A 12,811-nucleotide genomic window follows, 5' to 3' on the forward strand; every position below is an offset into this window, starting at 1 on the left:
GGTGACGCCACCGGCGACCCCAGGACGCCCGCCGGCGCGGCGGCGCGGCGGTGACCCGGAGAACGGGCGGGGGCGCGCGCGGGGCGGGGGCGCGCGCGGGGGCGGGGCGCGCGGGGCGGGGGCGCGCGGGGGCGGGCCGCGCCGGCGCGGTGGCGGCGGCGGCCGGCGCGGCGCGGGCGCGCGGGGGCGGCGCGGGGGCGGGGCCGGGGCGGGGCGCGCGCGGGGATTTCCAGCGCCGGGAGGAAGTGCCGGCGCGGGGAGCGCGGGGAGCGCGGGGCGGCGCGGCCGCCGCGTGCGCGAGCCGGGTGGCAGCCCAGCCGGGACTTTCCATCCGGCGGCGGCGCCGGCGGCCGCCGGCCCTTCCCCGCCCCCCGACATGGGGCCGCCCGGGGAGCCGGACGCTGCGGGCCGCGGCGGAGGACGCGCCCGGCGCCCCTGACGGCGAGCGCGGAGGCGGGTGAGCGGGGCGCGGGCGCGGGCGCCGCCTCCCCCCGCCGCCGGCCGCGCCGCAACTTCGGCAACTTTGGCGGCGCGGCGGGCGGGGGCGCGGGCGGCGGCGCGAAGTTCGCCTGAGTCATCGCGCGGGGCCCGGAGCCGCAGTGGCCTCGCGGCCGCGCGCGGGACGGGCTGGGCCGGGCCGGCGCCCACGCGGCCCCGCGGGTGCGCGTCGCGGTCCCGGGGCCGCCGAGGGCCCGGCCGGTCCTTCGCCCGGGGCGGCGCCGCGGGCCGGGGCGCCGCGGGCCGGACGTGGCTGGAGCGTAAGGAGCCGCGGCCGCCGCGCGAGGAGACGGCGGGACGGGGACGGGGAACGGGGACGGAGACGGGGGGGGGGACGGCGAGACGGGGGGAGGGAACGGGGACGGGGGGACGGCGGGACGGGGGAGGAACGGGGACGGGGTGGGGGACGGGGGGACGGCGAGACGGGGGAGGAACGGGGACGGGGGGGGGGACGGCGGGCCAGGGTTACGGGCACGGGGGACGGGGGTGGTGGGGACGGCGGGACGGGGGGGGGAGAGCGCGGGGGGGAACGGGCGCTGCGATGCGCTGCGGGCTGGGGGCGTGGGGCTCGCGGCGGCGGGGGGGGGGGGGGTTCTGCGGGGCGGGGTTCGGGGCGGCTGGGCCCTGCTCGGCTGGGGTTCGGGGCTGGGGGCCCCGCTCGGCGGGGGTTCGGGGCAGCGGGCCCGCTCGGCGGGGTTTGGCGCGGGGTTCGGCGCGGCGGGGCCTGCTCGGCGCGGGTCCGGCGGGCGCAGCCGCGGTCTCACTGCAGCAGCCGCGGCCGCGGGGGGAGCCGGAGCGGCGGGTCGGGCTCGAGCCCCCGCACGACGCCCGCGCGGACCCCGCCGGGGCCGGGCGCCGTTCTCTCCCCGACGCCCCCCGTTCTCCCCCCGACGCCCCCCCCGTTCGTCCCAGGGGAAAGAGACGCCCGCCCGGCGGGGGCTGGGCCGCCGCGCCCCGCGCCCGCCCCCGGCCTGCTCGCCCCTCTCCGGGCGCCGCGCCTCCCGCCGGCTCAGACCCGGCAGACGCCGCAGCCGAGGCCTCGCGTCCCGCGAGCAGGACCTCGCCGGCGTCGGGACGGGCCCGCGCGGGCGGCGGGAAGGGCCTGCCGTGGCCTGCGAGTCCCATTTTGGGGGTGACAGCTGCGCTGGGGGGCGAGAACTCGCAGAGCGTGGCGGGTCTGGGCTGGCTCCGGCAGACAAAGGAAATTGCGTTAAATTCGCCCGGCTCGGTATGCTGGTCGTGCCGCGCGCCCTGCACAGCGAGTGAGCGAACCCCGAGATTATGCAACAGCTGGGCTCCCCGGGTCCACTCCGGGGGCTCCGCTCACCTGGGGGCGCCTGTACCCAGGACGCGCCGCCCGCCGGGCCCCTGCGCTCAGGACCCCCGTGTGCTCCTGCGCAAGTGCTGGTAGGGGAAGAAGATGGGGGGGCATGATACCTGTTTCAGGAACGGGGCCCAGGAGAGAGCTCGGGGGAGGGCGAGGTGAGGGCAGAGGACCTGGAGGGCGACCAGACCCGGGCAGCCGAGGCTGGAGCGCGGGACTCCTGAGCCGCCGGCCAGGGCAGCGCGCAGGGGGCAGAGCCAGAGGGGACTGTGGCTTAGCAGCTGCTTGTCGGCCAGCGGGGCCCAGAGGAGCGCGGAGAGGGAAGAAAATGCCGTTTTAAGCAAAAAGGAAAACTGAAGGCCTCGCATGCACCGTGTCACGTCTGAGTCATAACTGCCTGACATGCCCAGCGGCTGCCCCAGCCTCGGGGGGCTCTGTCACCCCGTGTCTGTGCCGTACTCTCTTGGGCCAGGCAGGCTGGGCGACCTTGACTGGAGGAAACTTCTGTCGCCCTGTGCAGACGTCTGGGGCTGGGCCAGCGGTGGGGCGATGGTGTAGATGCAGGTGCCTCTGGGTTTTTGTTAACTCCAGAATTCAGGTTGGAATTTTTCTAAGTTCTGCATTTCTTGAGATCAGGGGATCATGGAACTGGGCCGCAGGAGTCTTTTCCTCACTGAGCGACCAGCTAGTGTGCCTTGAACCCCACCTCTGCCAGGTGCGGGCCACCTCCCAGGCCTTGATGCGCACGCGTTTAGAGCATCTTGGCCCTGTGCACAGTGAGGTGCCAAGAGAGCGGGTAAGCGACTGCCGCGAAAATAACCGACCAAGAAGGAACACTCGACACCCTGCCCACTGAGTACCTAGCGGTCCTGCTAGGCAGATTCTAGCAGGTCATAAAATACAGGCTGCAGCGATCTAGTAGATTGTGTAGGCAAAGCTCTTGGCTGCTGGGGTCGTCGAGGAAGCCTTCCAGGAAGAGGTGTGCGCCACCAGGGTGAGGGCTGCTGTGGCAGCAGGGGGCCTCTTGCAGCCGGAGGGTTTCTCCCATGGGCACGGTGGGCTGTGCCGGGCAGGCGGTGCCGCTGGTCAGCATGCTTGTGGGTTGGCCTGTGAAGGGCCTGGGTGGTGGTGGGGACACGTGGTGACCCAGCGGGGTGGCAGCACATGACTGGCTCAACCGTTTCTCATTGCCGGGAGGGATTCCCATAAGGGGGTGCTGCGGGGAGGCATGTAAATGTTAAAAATCCCTTCCCCCGGGAGCTCCCACTCCTCTCTAATCCATGCTCATGGGAGGTGAACGTCTTTTATTCTCATAAAGTAAAAGTTGCTCCTCCCGTTCTATTTCACGGCTCTTCTCCCTGCTCTCGACGCCACCTATACAAAGTGCGTGCGCGTAACGCGGGCCCTTTTCTCACGAGGCCAGTAGCTCAGGAAAGGGTCATGTCTGCTACGCTGACTTTTTGTTTCCTTTCTGATCATGCACTGATCTGGTGACAAAACCCCAAAACGTTTATGGGAAACTTGGTTTCCTTGAGGGAGGACAAGGCTGAGTTTATCCCCTGAGTGGACAGCAGTCTTGCCGGAGCGGCAGCTTGAGTCTGAAGGAGTCATGGTCATGGCAGCGCAGGTTCGCCCTCAGAGGGGTCCGGAAGGAGCGTGCACAGCAGGGCGACTGAGGTGCGCTCAGGCTGCCCGGCCTGACCCAGGAGTCTGAGTCGGGGTGCCCTGCTGCCTCCTGCGGGTGTTCTTGCTGCCTCGGCTCCTGGGTGTGTGGCGCCGGGGGCTCGTGTGACAGGAGACTGGCTCTGCCCTTGTTTCTTGGGGGTTTCTAATGACTTAAAAGAAGAACAGGGAAATTAGTTCCCTTGAGTCCTTCCTCACCCAGTAATGCCCGGAAGTCACAACTTTGTTCTAGAAATTAAATTCTGTCCTTTTGGATTAATACAGCCTGATGTTTGAAACCTTGTTACGGAGCAAATTAAGTGTGTGGGTCTCAGAGAGCTTCTGCAGAGCTCGGGCATGCATGCCAGGCCGTCTAACCCTCACAGGAGCCCAAGCCCGGCCCGGTCTAGCGGAACACGTGACCTGAATGCCTCCTTGTGCCCAGCGGTGCAGCTGGCGTTCACAGTATAGACCCTCGGCTCTCCCCATTTTTGAGTGCAGGTGACTCTCCAAATGATGCGGTGTTTGTCTGTGGCTTTCCTCAGGTTTTTGGTCCCCTGGGACTCGTCGCCACCCTCCGGCTTGGGAGGGTGGGCCTGGTGGAGGGCACCACTTTAAGAGCCGAACCTCAGGCCTGCCTTCAGCGCCTGGAGCAGGAGCCCCCGGGCACGATCTGGGCCTTTCTGGGCTGGTTTCCTGCTTTGGAAAGTGGGGCTGACGCGCCCCTGTTTGGCAAGGGAGAGGCCGAGGGGACTGTGCACATGTACTGACCTCATGGGGGACAGGGTTAGGTGGGGTCGGGGGGACACCTTGGGGTAGACGGGGTGCACCAGCTTCTGGTGTCCAGGACTGTGGGTCTGATGCTGGTGTCCCCTGCTGGCACATCCCCAGAGGGCTTGGGGGCAGCACTCCCCCAGTCAGGGACTGTGCACCCAGGGTGGAGTTTTCCTGCTTTCTTCATTTTTACTAGACTTGCCCCCTGGGGAAACCCCTTGGTCTCTCATGCCAACCTGGAGTGCTCGCGAGTCACCACGCGCCTCTGCAGACCTTGCTCTGGCTTAGGAGTCATGAGGCCACCAGGAAGCTCCTTGGTCACCCTCCTCGGGAGCAGTGTGAGATGTGGGTGCCAGGGCAACAGAACAGGGGTGCTGGTGACTTGGCCAGGGGCTAGGGAGCATTTTGTGGGCACAAGCCAGAGAAAGGGGGTTGAACTTCTGTGGAGGTGCAGGCCAGCGCCCCGGGAGAGGCTGGGAGGGGCCTTTGTGGCAGCCTGACTTCTGCGCTGGGAACCACCCCCTCTCACAGTGAAGGTAGCGCCTGGCCACCCAAGGGCTGCAGCCAGTCAAGGGGAGTTGCCACCTCATGCTGGCTTTGTTTGGAGCGTAGGTGCCCAGTCTGCCCCGTGTTCCAGAAATCTTAGCGTGGCTCCTCTCGGCGTCTCCTGCCTCCAGCCCCGGGTGCTCGGGCAGTTGCACGAGCACCCCCAGCAGGCTCAGGGAAGGCTCTGGCTCCTCTCAGGGCGCCCCGCTGTGCACACCCGCTCTCGCTCCTGGTTTGCTTCCCAGCCAGCAGCCTTGTTGTAATGATGGCGTCGAGTCATTATGTCTTTACAGGGTTTTACAAACATTAGCTGTTGGTGGTGAACAGGTCCCCGAGGCCTGGTCCCTGTAGGAGCATAATGGGCACAGCCCAGCGCAGTCGAATTTCTACCCATTCATCTGGAATTTAATTATCACTCCAGACCGCTCCCGGGAATGTAAGCTGCTGGCGAGGCGCTCCCCGCGGCCAGCAGAGTGACGCTGGCTGTTCCGGAGATGCTTCTGTGTGACTCGCTGCTCGCACCGCGTGGATTCCGGCCGAGGAACCCGGCAGGGCCGTGGTGACTGGCTTGAGAAGAGGGGCTTGACTGGACACTGGGCCCAAGGCCAGGTTCCTGGAGTGACGGCTGCGGTGGATTTGTTTGTTCGTTGACAGATGGGCCCTTTGGGGGTGGAGCAGGCACGAGACTGTGCGGGCCTGGGGCCTCGGCCTCCTCCAGTGGGGGGTGGCCTGCGTGCCTTGGGCTTCTGGTGTCAAGACCACGCTTTAAGAAGAGGGCTGCCGCTGTCTTTGCCCTCTGACCTGAGCTGGGCTCAGGAGAAGTGGCTGAACTCATGTCCTGAGGAGGCTTGGGTTTGGGTCTGCGCCGATCTAAAGCCCAGCCTTTCCTTAGCTTGTGCTTTTCCCTGAAGCTCGGTCTCCTCGTCTGCAGACAGGTAATTGTGAGGATTGAAGTGACAATGTGAGGGAGTGTAAGAGCCCAGCGTGTCATGTGTGGTGATTCCTCTTCCTCTTTCCTTTCCTGGGTTACTTCATCGAAGAAAAACTCGCCTTGCTCACCCGGGAGGCAGTGCGCCCGCGGCCTGCAGGGCGGGAGACAGGCCCACATTGGACTTAACCAAACTATTTGTAATGGAATAAAATGCCTGGGAATCACTGTACTTTATTTTGCACTGTACAAAATATCTGTATTTTGATGCTCTTGCTTTTCTAGAGAAGCAGTTTTTGCATATGATGATTTTCTACAACTTAAATTTATATCTACTACACTAGTTCCTTCCGTGGGCAGAATAACACTCTTCGGTTTGCTCTCGCCTCTGCTCGAATAGCCCCGTCGCACTTCTGGCTTTGAAAATTTGTAGCAGAAAAGTCTTGTTCTCACCTTCCCGTGTGCTGGGGGCGATGGCTGGGCGGTGGGTCACAAGTGTGCCCTGTCAGCAGACGGCAGCTCAGCCTTGTCGTCTTGGATTGAGGCACCCAGCTGTTTTGTGTTTGTTTTTTTTTTTTTTAATTTATTTTTCATAGAAGAACTGGGGCGCAGGCCAGAGGTATGGGAGTGAGTGGATCCACCAGAGACAGAGTGGGAAGCAGAACAGGTGGATCCACTGAAATGCACTGCAGAGGGGAGCAGTGGGGAGACAGGAGAGGTCTGCTGCACCCTGCGGGTTGAACTCAGGCCACGGTGGCTGTGGATATCTTCATAGTGCTGAGACTTAACCCCTGCGCCACCAAGGAGACCCCTATTTTGACTGGTTTTATGTGGAGGTATAACCTACACGAACCACAGAGTGATTTGCTTTTTCTGCATATTGCAAAGTGGTTGTTTTGAGCCAACATCCATCCCCACAGTTTGTTTTTTTCTTTTCTTTTTTAGAAAAGATTTATTTATGCATCAAGAACTGGGGTACAGGCCAGAGGAATGGGTGGGGGGTGAGAGGATTTACCGGAGACAGAGTGGGGAGCAGAACAGGCGGATCCACTGAAACCCACTGCTGAGGGGAGCAGCGGGGAGACAGGAGAGGTCTGCTGAGCCCTGTGGGTAGCTCCCTGGCTGGGGATCAAACTCAGGCCGCAGTGGCTGCGGACTGCTTCATGGTGCTGACTCCCTGTGCCACTAGGGAGTCCCTTGACATGGTGTGTTATCCTACTGATTTTCATGTATTGAACCACCCTTACTTTCCTGGGATGCATCTCAGCTGTCATGGTGTATAATCCTTGAAACATGTTGTTGCATTTGGTTTGCTCCTGTTTGTTGAGCGTGGTTACGTCTGCGCCATCAGGACATTGGTCTTCAGTTGTGTCGTGTCTTCGTCCGACTGTGGTATTGGGTGCCGACTGCATTTCAGCTATACCTCCGCTCCTTTGGTCTGGAAAGCTGTCCTCCCTTAACTTAGCAGCGTCTTGAAAATCCAGGAGGGTCACAAAGTAGACCAGAGAGCTCCAGATGGCCATACCACGTACCTCACTGCTCCCAGATACAAGCTGCCCCTCATGGCTTCTAGGTGGGAAGTCTGGCTGACACTGCCACCTGCGCGGGGGCCCTGGAGAAGTCAGATGATTGTGGGCGATGCTCGCCGAGTCACACACCACCCTGAGCAGCAGTGGCTGAGGCTGAGCAGGCAGCACCCAGTGGGTGATTCTCCCACTCCACGCACAGTGGCTGAGGGCACCCACTGGCATTTCTCTGGCCACCGGGGAGGTTGGATGGCCCGAGACGGCTGCAGCCGCGTGCCTGGATGGCCAGGAGAGGCTGGACTCAGTGGCTCCTCCTCTCTGCGTGTTACTCAGGGCCTTGCCGGTGGCCTCTCTACCTGAGGAGGGGCGTCTTCTGTGGCAGGAAGGACCCCTTGGAGCGATTGTTATAGAAGGGGACGCAGAGGCCGTGGTGCGCGGGCCATTGCTGCATGGTCCTTGGCCACAGCCGCCAGGTCTGCGGAGGGGTGGGGTGCTGGCAGCTGGTGCTGGTGGTCAGGCTGCCCGGAGCCGCCCACAGGCCCCCCATGTCCTGGTTAGACGGGCCTCTGGGCCAGACGCTCATGCCTGCACAGTTGCATCTTATTTAATTGGTTAGCAGGCGTCCTTGGTCATTTCCGTCAGGAGCTCAAGTATAACTTGGGTCCTTGCATTTCCCTTCTTCTTAGTCCATTTAAAAATGATCTGAAAGCTTCACTTTTCTTTTGAAAGGTGTGGTGGGGTTTAAGCTCTTTCTCTCCATTCTTGAAAAAGAGCTTCAGTGGGAAAATGGTCGCGAGCTGCGTGTCTTAAACTCCCAGCCCCCACGCTGGGTCATCCTAGTAAAGCCCCTACACGTAGCAGTGAGAGACCTGACTCTGTAAAAGTGGGGTGCGGAGGTGCGTGTGCGTTTGCTCTGACATGGACTCTCGCTTCTGTAACCCCCGCCCCTCGGCTGGTGGGCCGCATCGAGTGGGTGTCACGGGGCCCCTGGGGTGTTGGGCAGCGGTTTAACAGGGAGACAGAGGCTGCGTCTTTGGCGCCTGTGGAGCCTGGGGCGCGGGACGGTGCGGCAGGCCGTGCGCAGCGCTGCGGGTGCGGCTGCCCTGGCCGGAGCCCGTATGGCACCACTGCCCGGCCCTGTGGTTCCCCAGCACACTCCGCCTGTGTCCCCAGATGCCCGTATGGCTGGGCATCTAACCTGTTGCCAGGCCAGCTATGAGGGACTGGTGGCCACAGGCAGCAGCTGAGATGCGGAGGGCGTTCCAGGGTCCTGGGCCTGAAGACAGTGTTGCCAGGGGCCAGACCCCTGCCCAGGCTGGCATCTCTCGTTGTCACACTGCATTTCTCTGTGGGCACTCGGCTACCGGCATGCCCGTGCCTGGTCCTGTTCTTTTCATGGATTCCAGGGTTCTGACCTGTGGCATGTGGCCGGGAAGAAAGAGCTGCTCTCTGCAAGGGTCTTGTCTTTGATTTCTTTCCTGGCATCGGCAGTCACCTTTGTGCAGTGATTGCTCCCTTTGGTCCGGCCCGCCCAGCACCCCTCCATCCACCAGCTACCCTCACCCCTGCTCGGACTGCGCTGACTCCTCCCCGGCTGCACGTCCACGTCGGCCACGGCACGTCCTTCTAGACGAGGACCCACAGCAGGCAGTCAGGCCCCGGAGCAGCTGGGAGGCAGGCAGTGCCCCTCTTCCGACTACCTCGCATGGGTCTGAGTTAAGCGGGGGTCACCCCAGCGGGGGTCACCCCAGTGGTTGAGCACAGACCCCACCATGTATCCAGCCCTCGTGGAGGCAGGCTCAGCACCCCAGCCCGTGGCTTAGGCCTTGTGGAACGGGTGGTGCCCCTGCCCGGGGTCCTGGCCCTCTCCTGGCAGAGAGAGGGCGACGGGGCTGGGTGCTGGGCATGAAGCGCCAGGCTGGGCCGGGAGGGCTGTCCTTCCTGGGCGCTGTGCCCTTCCTGGGCACGAGCCCTGTCGTGGAAGGGGCTGGAGTACGGCCGGGGTGAGGCGGGACGGAAGGAAAACGGTTCCCAGCTCAGACGCCCAAGGCCACCCCCTCGAGGGCGACCGTCCAGCCGGACGGGGTTGGCCCAAAGCAGGGCCGCTGAGGCCCGAGAGCTGCCGCGTGTAAGGCCCCTCCTGGTGGGGACCCCGGGAAAGGGGCGGGAAGGCGGGGCTGGTCTGGAGGGAAGGGAGCAAAATCAAGACCAAGATGGCAGCTGCCGCTGCCGCCTCCCCTCGGTCTCGCCCCCGCGTCTCTGTCTCTCCCCAGCGTCCCTCCCCGGCCCTCAGGCCCCCGTCCGGTCCAGGCGAGAGGCCAGCGCGGCGGCTTCTTCACACGCCTCTGCCGCTCCACGCGCCGCCTCAGCTCCTCCTGCTCCCGTCCTGCTGCTCCCGCGTCTCCTGCTGCTGGGCTCACCCTCCCTGGGCGGGGCAGGGGCCGGGGCCCTCCCGTCCTCTGGGGACCCCACTACACTAACACAGAGTAAAGGGGGGCAGCCTGCAGCAGGGCCTGTGAGTCACCCCCGGGCCCCCACTAGGTTTCTCTGAGGAATTTTCCCCAGGGAACTGCTGCCAAGAGTGACCTGGGGTGGTGGGGGGGTGGGCCTGCACCCACCTCTGTCAGTGAGGCCAGAGCATCGCCCAAATGCTGCCTGCCGCGCGCTTTGAAAGCAGAGCTCTAGTTGGGGGGGTGGGCGGAGGCTGGAGGCCGCCTCTGGCAGACGGTGTTGAGCAGCGGCCAGTCTGCCTGCCTCTCAGTGGGGGGCCAGGGTCCCTGAGCCTGGGCTTCCTTGCCCGGGCCCAGCCCGCGGGCCCCTCCTCACTCCCATCCGTGCCATGTGTGACGGTCCCTCGGCCTTGCTCGTGCGCTGGGGCCACCCTCCCGACCGATGCTGTGTCTGCGCGACTGATTGGATGCGACCTCAGCGAGGCCTGTCTCGGGTGTCCTTGAGGGACTGATGCGTGTGACCCACAGGACCTGGAGTGGGTGGGCCGCGAGGGCTGCCAGCCCTGCTGTCCCCGAGGCCTGGTGTGCCCTGCCTGGGCCAGCGCAGGCATTCGTTTCCTTTGCGGCGCCACCTCTCCCGCTGCGGCCAGGAGCTGCGGGAGCCGGCTTCGTGCCACGCTGCTTGGTCCGACCGAGACCCGAGTCAGATCCAGGTGCATCCTTGAAACTCGCCACGCCGCCGCCCAGCCAGGGGGTGGGGGAGGGAGTCCCCCAGCCCCCCAAAGGAGGTTCCATCGGCAGCACCTGCCCAGGGGTCTGGGAGCGCTGGGACCACAGGCCCCACCTGCTGACCCCCAGCTTGCCCCTGCCTGGGAGGTGGAACTGAAGCCTCTTCTCCCCAAGTCCTTGCCCTGTCCAAGCCAAAAAAAACAAAACAAAACTCCAAAAGGGACTTAAAAAAAAGCAGCAGGATGGAGAGCCTGAAGGAGAGCTGGAGGAGAATGAAATGAAGCCCACACAGGAACACTGCGCTTGCCTTCTGGTCGTGGACGGGGCGACACTGATGTGGGTGAGACCTGTGGGCAGGTGACAGTGACAGTTTCTATCTTGATTTTGCTCTTTTGCTCCCAAACTTGTCTGGTTGTTTCTGACCCTTTTCTGTGGGTCCCCGCTGGAAGTTGCTTCAAACTTGTGGCAGGCTTTCGGGCCTTGCTCTGGGCCAATCCTGTTTGGCTGGACTTTTACCCATGAGAAAATGGGTAAATTTGGGTACTTGACTTAAAAACTGTGTTCTTTGCCTTTCCTGTATTTACTCATTGTATTAAAGTTCCTTTTTATTAAGGTCTCATGTTTTGTGTTGATGCGGCGGATGGCAGAACCTATTTAGAGCAGGCAGGTCTGTGGGGTCTGGGGTGACCCTCTCTCTGCTCTGTAACACTTGCCCTGTTGGTGTCTTGGGCCCCTGCCCCGCACGTGAGGTACCCAGCCCCCCAGCCCCCCAGCCCCTCAGCCCCGGAGCCCCAAACTCAGCCCCCCAGTCCCAGCTCTGAAGCCCCAGCCCCGAAGCCCTGGAGCATCTCACTTGGGTGGTGGGTCGTACATTTGGTGCCAAGACCTGACCTGACGCGATGCTCCTTCCGGTCACCATCCCTTGTAGAGTGACTGTCCTTGTCCTTCCCCTGGAGGCGGCTCCATGCATTTGCTGGGGGCAGGGGCCAGCGTGCTAGTGGCTTGTTCGCGCCAGGGCAGTGTGAGGTGGGGGCCGGCGAGAACCCCGCCGCTTTGCACGTTCCCCACTGGCTCCTTTGCTTCGGCACCTTTACATTTGCTGGACTCTACCCCTCGGGCGGTGCTGCCTGCCATCGCCTCTGCGTCCATTCTGCACATGGGCCCTCGGTTGCGGCCTGTCCACAGAGCCTGCCGAAGTTAGCTCGGGAGGGGCGGCGAGTGTGAGAAGGGTCTGGCTGGGCCATGGCCTGCCCAGCTCCTGGCTGCAGCCTGCGTGCCCTTGGGCTTCGAGGCGGAGACCCCTGAGGTTGGGAGAGAAAGGCCGCAGGGTCAGGAAGGTGGTCCCGCCGCAAAGCCTTCTCACTTCAGTGAAGTGTCCCCTGGTTCCCTGGGTCCTGTGACCAGCACCTGGCAGGGCCAGTGCTGGCTGCAGCAGCCAGCCCGGGGCCTGGGCAGCATCTCAGCGACCCTAACTGTCCTGTGCCGGCGGCCGACGGGTGGGCTGGGCCGTGGGCCCTTTGGGAGTGGGGGCGTTGTACCCCGAAGCAGCCTGTTCTCAGCACAGGTTTTGTGGTCTGTTTTATTGAAATTCATGGCGGTTTTCTCTTTTGCTATACGACCCGCATGCTAATACGCCAGACCTCTGGAAACCTTTCTGTGTGTGAAAACTGACCCTGCACCCGTGGGCTGCTGCGCCCTGGGGAGCCGGGAAGGCCCAGAGGGGAGATCACGGGTCTGTCAGTCTGTCATCCTTGACTCATCGGTCTTCAGTTTTCTTTCCTTCTGGCCCTTAGGGAGGGGTTTGCTCTGATGCACCTCCAGCCCCTGCTTTAGCTGTTTAGGTAATTCCCACTAGTTTTGATCTTATCAAAAAGTTTGCCTGGAGGCCACCACCTGGTTCCACCCCAGGGTGATGGGGAGCCCGGCCCCACCCCACGCTCCAGTGTGACTGCTCTCGAGAGATGGGGAGGGTCAGACCTCAAACGCTTTGGGGAGCTGTTGGGGGACCTGACACCGCGGCGTCTAGAGTGACTGAAGGCGTGACACTGTGCCCTTCTGCCTCCCTGTGCACACGAGGACGGCAGCAGATGCCTCGTGCGGCTGCCTGCAGGAACCCCCCAACAAAGGCTCCCCCCCAGACTCTGGCAGGCCCTCCTTGGGGCTACTGCAGCCTTGAGACCACAGCTGCTGAGGCCGCTGCCCCAGGGCCAAGAGGACACAGGGGCCGCCTACTCAGCTCCTGGGTGCTGCTGCGTGGGGGCTCGGCGGCCCCACCTGCTCCTAGCGCGGAGCCTGTCCTTGCCAAGGCTCTGACATCAGGCCCTGACTGTCTCTGAAGGGTTCCTAGCCCGGTGGCTGCAGTGTCAAGACCTGT

General features: G+C 63.6%; 1 protein-coding gene across 4 annotated transcripts in view; it reads left to right on the plus strand.

The window, feature by feature from the left end:
* Positions 1–407: 407 nt before the first annotated feature.
* TRAF3 (TNF receptor associated factor 3) overlaps positions 408–12,811 on the plus strand; it is a 79,583-nt gene continuing 67,179 nt past the window's right edge. For all 4 annotated transcript variants that reach the window (XM_037504052.2, XM_037504051.2, XM_054692821.1 and 1 more), the window contains exon 1: positions 408–457. The gene's annotated coding sequence lies outside the window, so the exon portion shown is untranslated. The remainder of the gene's footprint in view (positions 458–12,811) is intronic.

This window comes from Talpa occidentalis, unplaced genomic scaffold (genome assembly GCF_014898055.3).
Source record: "Talpa occidentalis isolate TD23 unplaced genomic scaffold, MPIMG_talOcc4v2.1 talOcc4.11, whole genome shotgun sequence".
Lineage (NCBI taxonomy): Eukaryota > Metazoa > Chordata > Mammalia > Eulipotyphla > Talpidae > Talpa > Talpa occidentalis.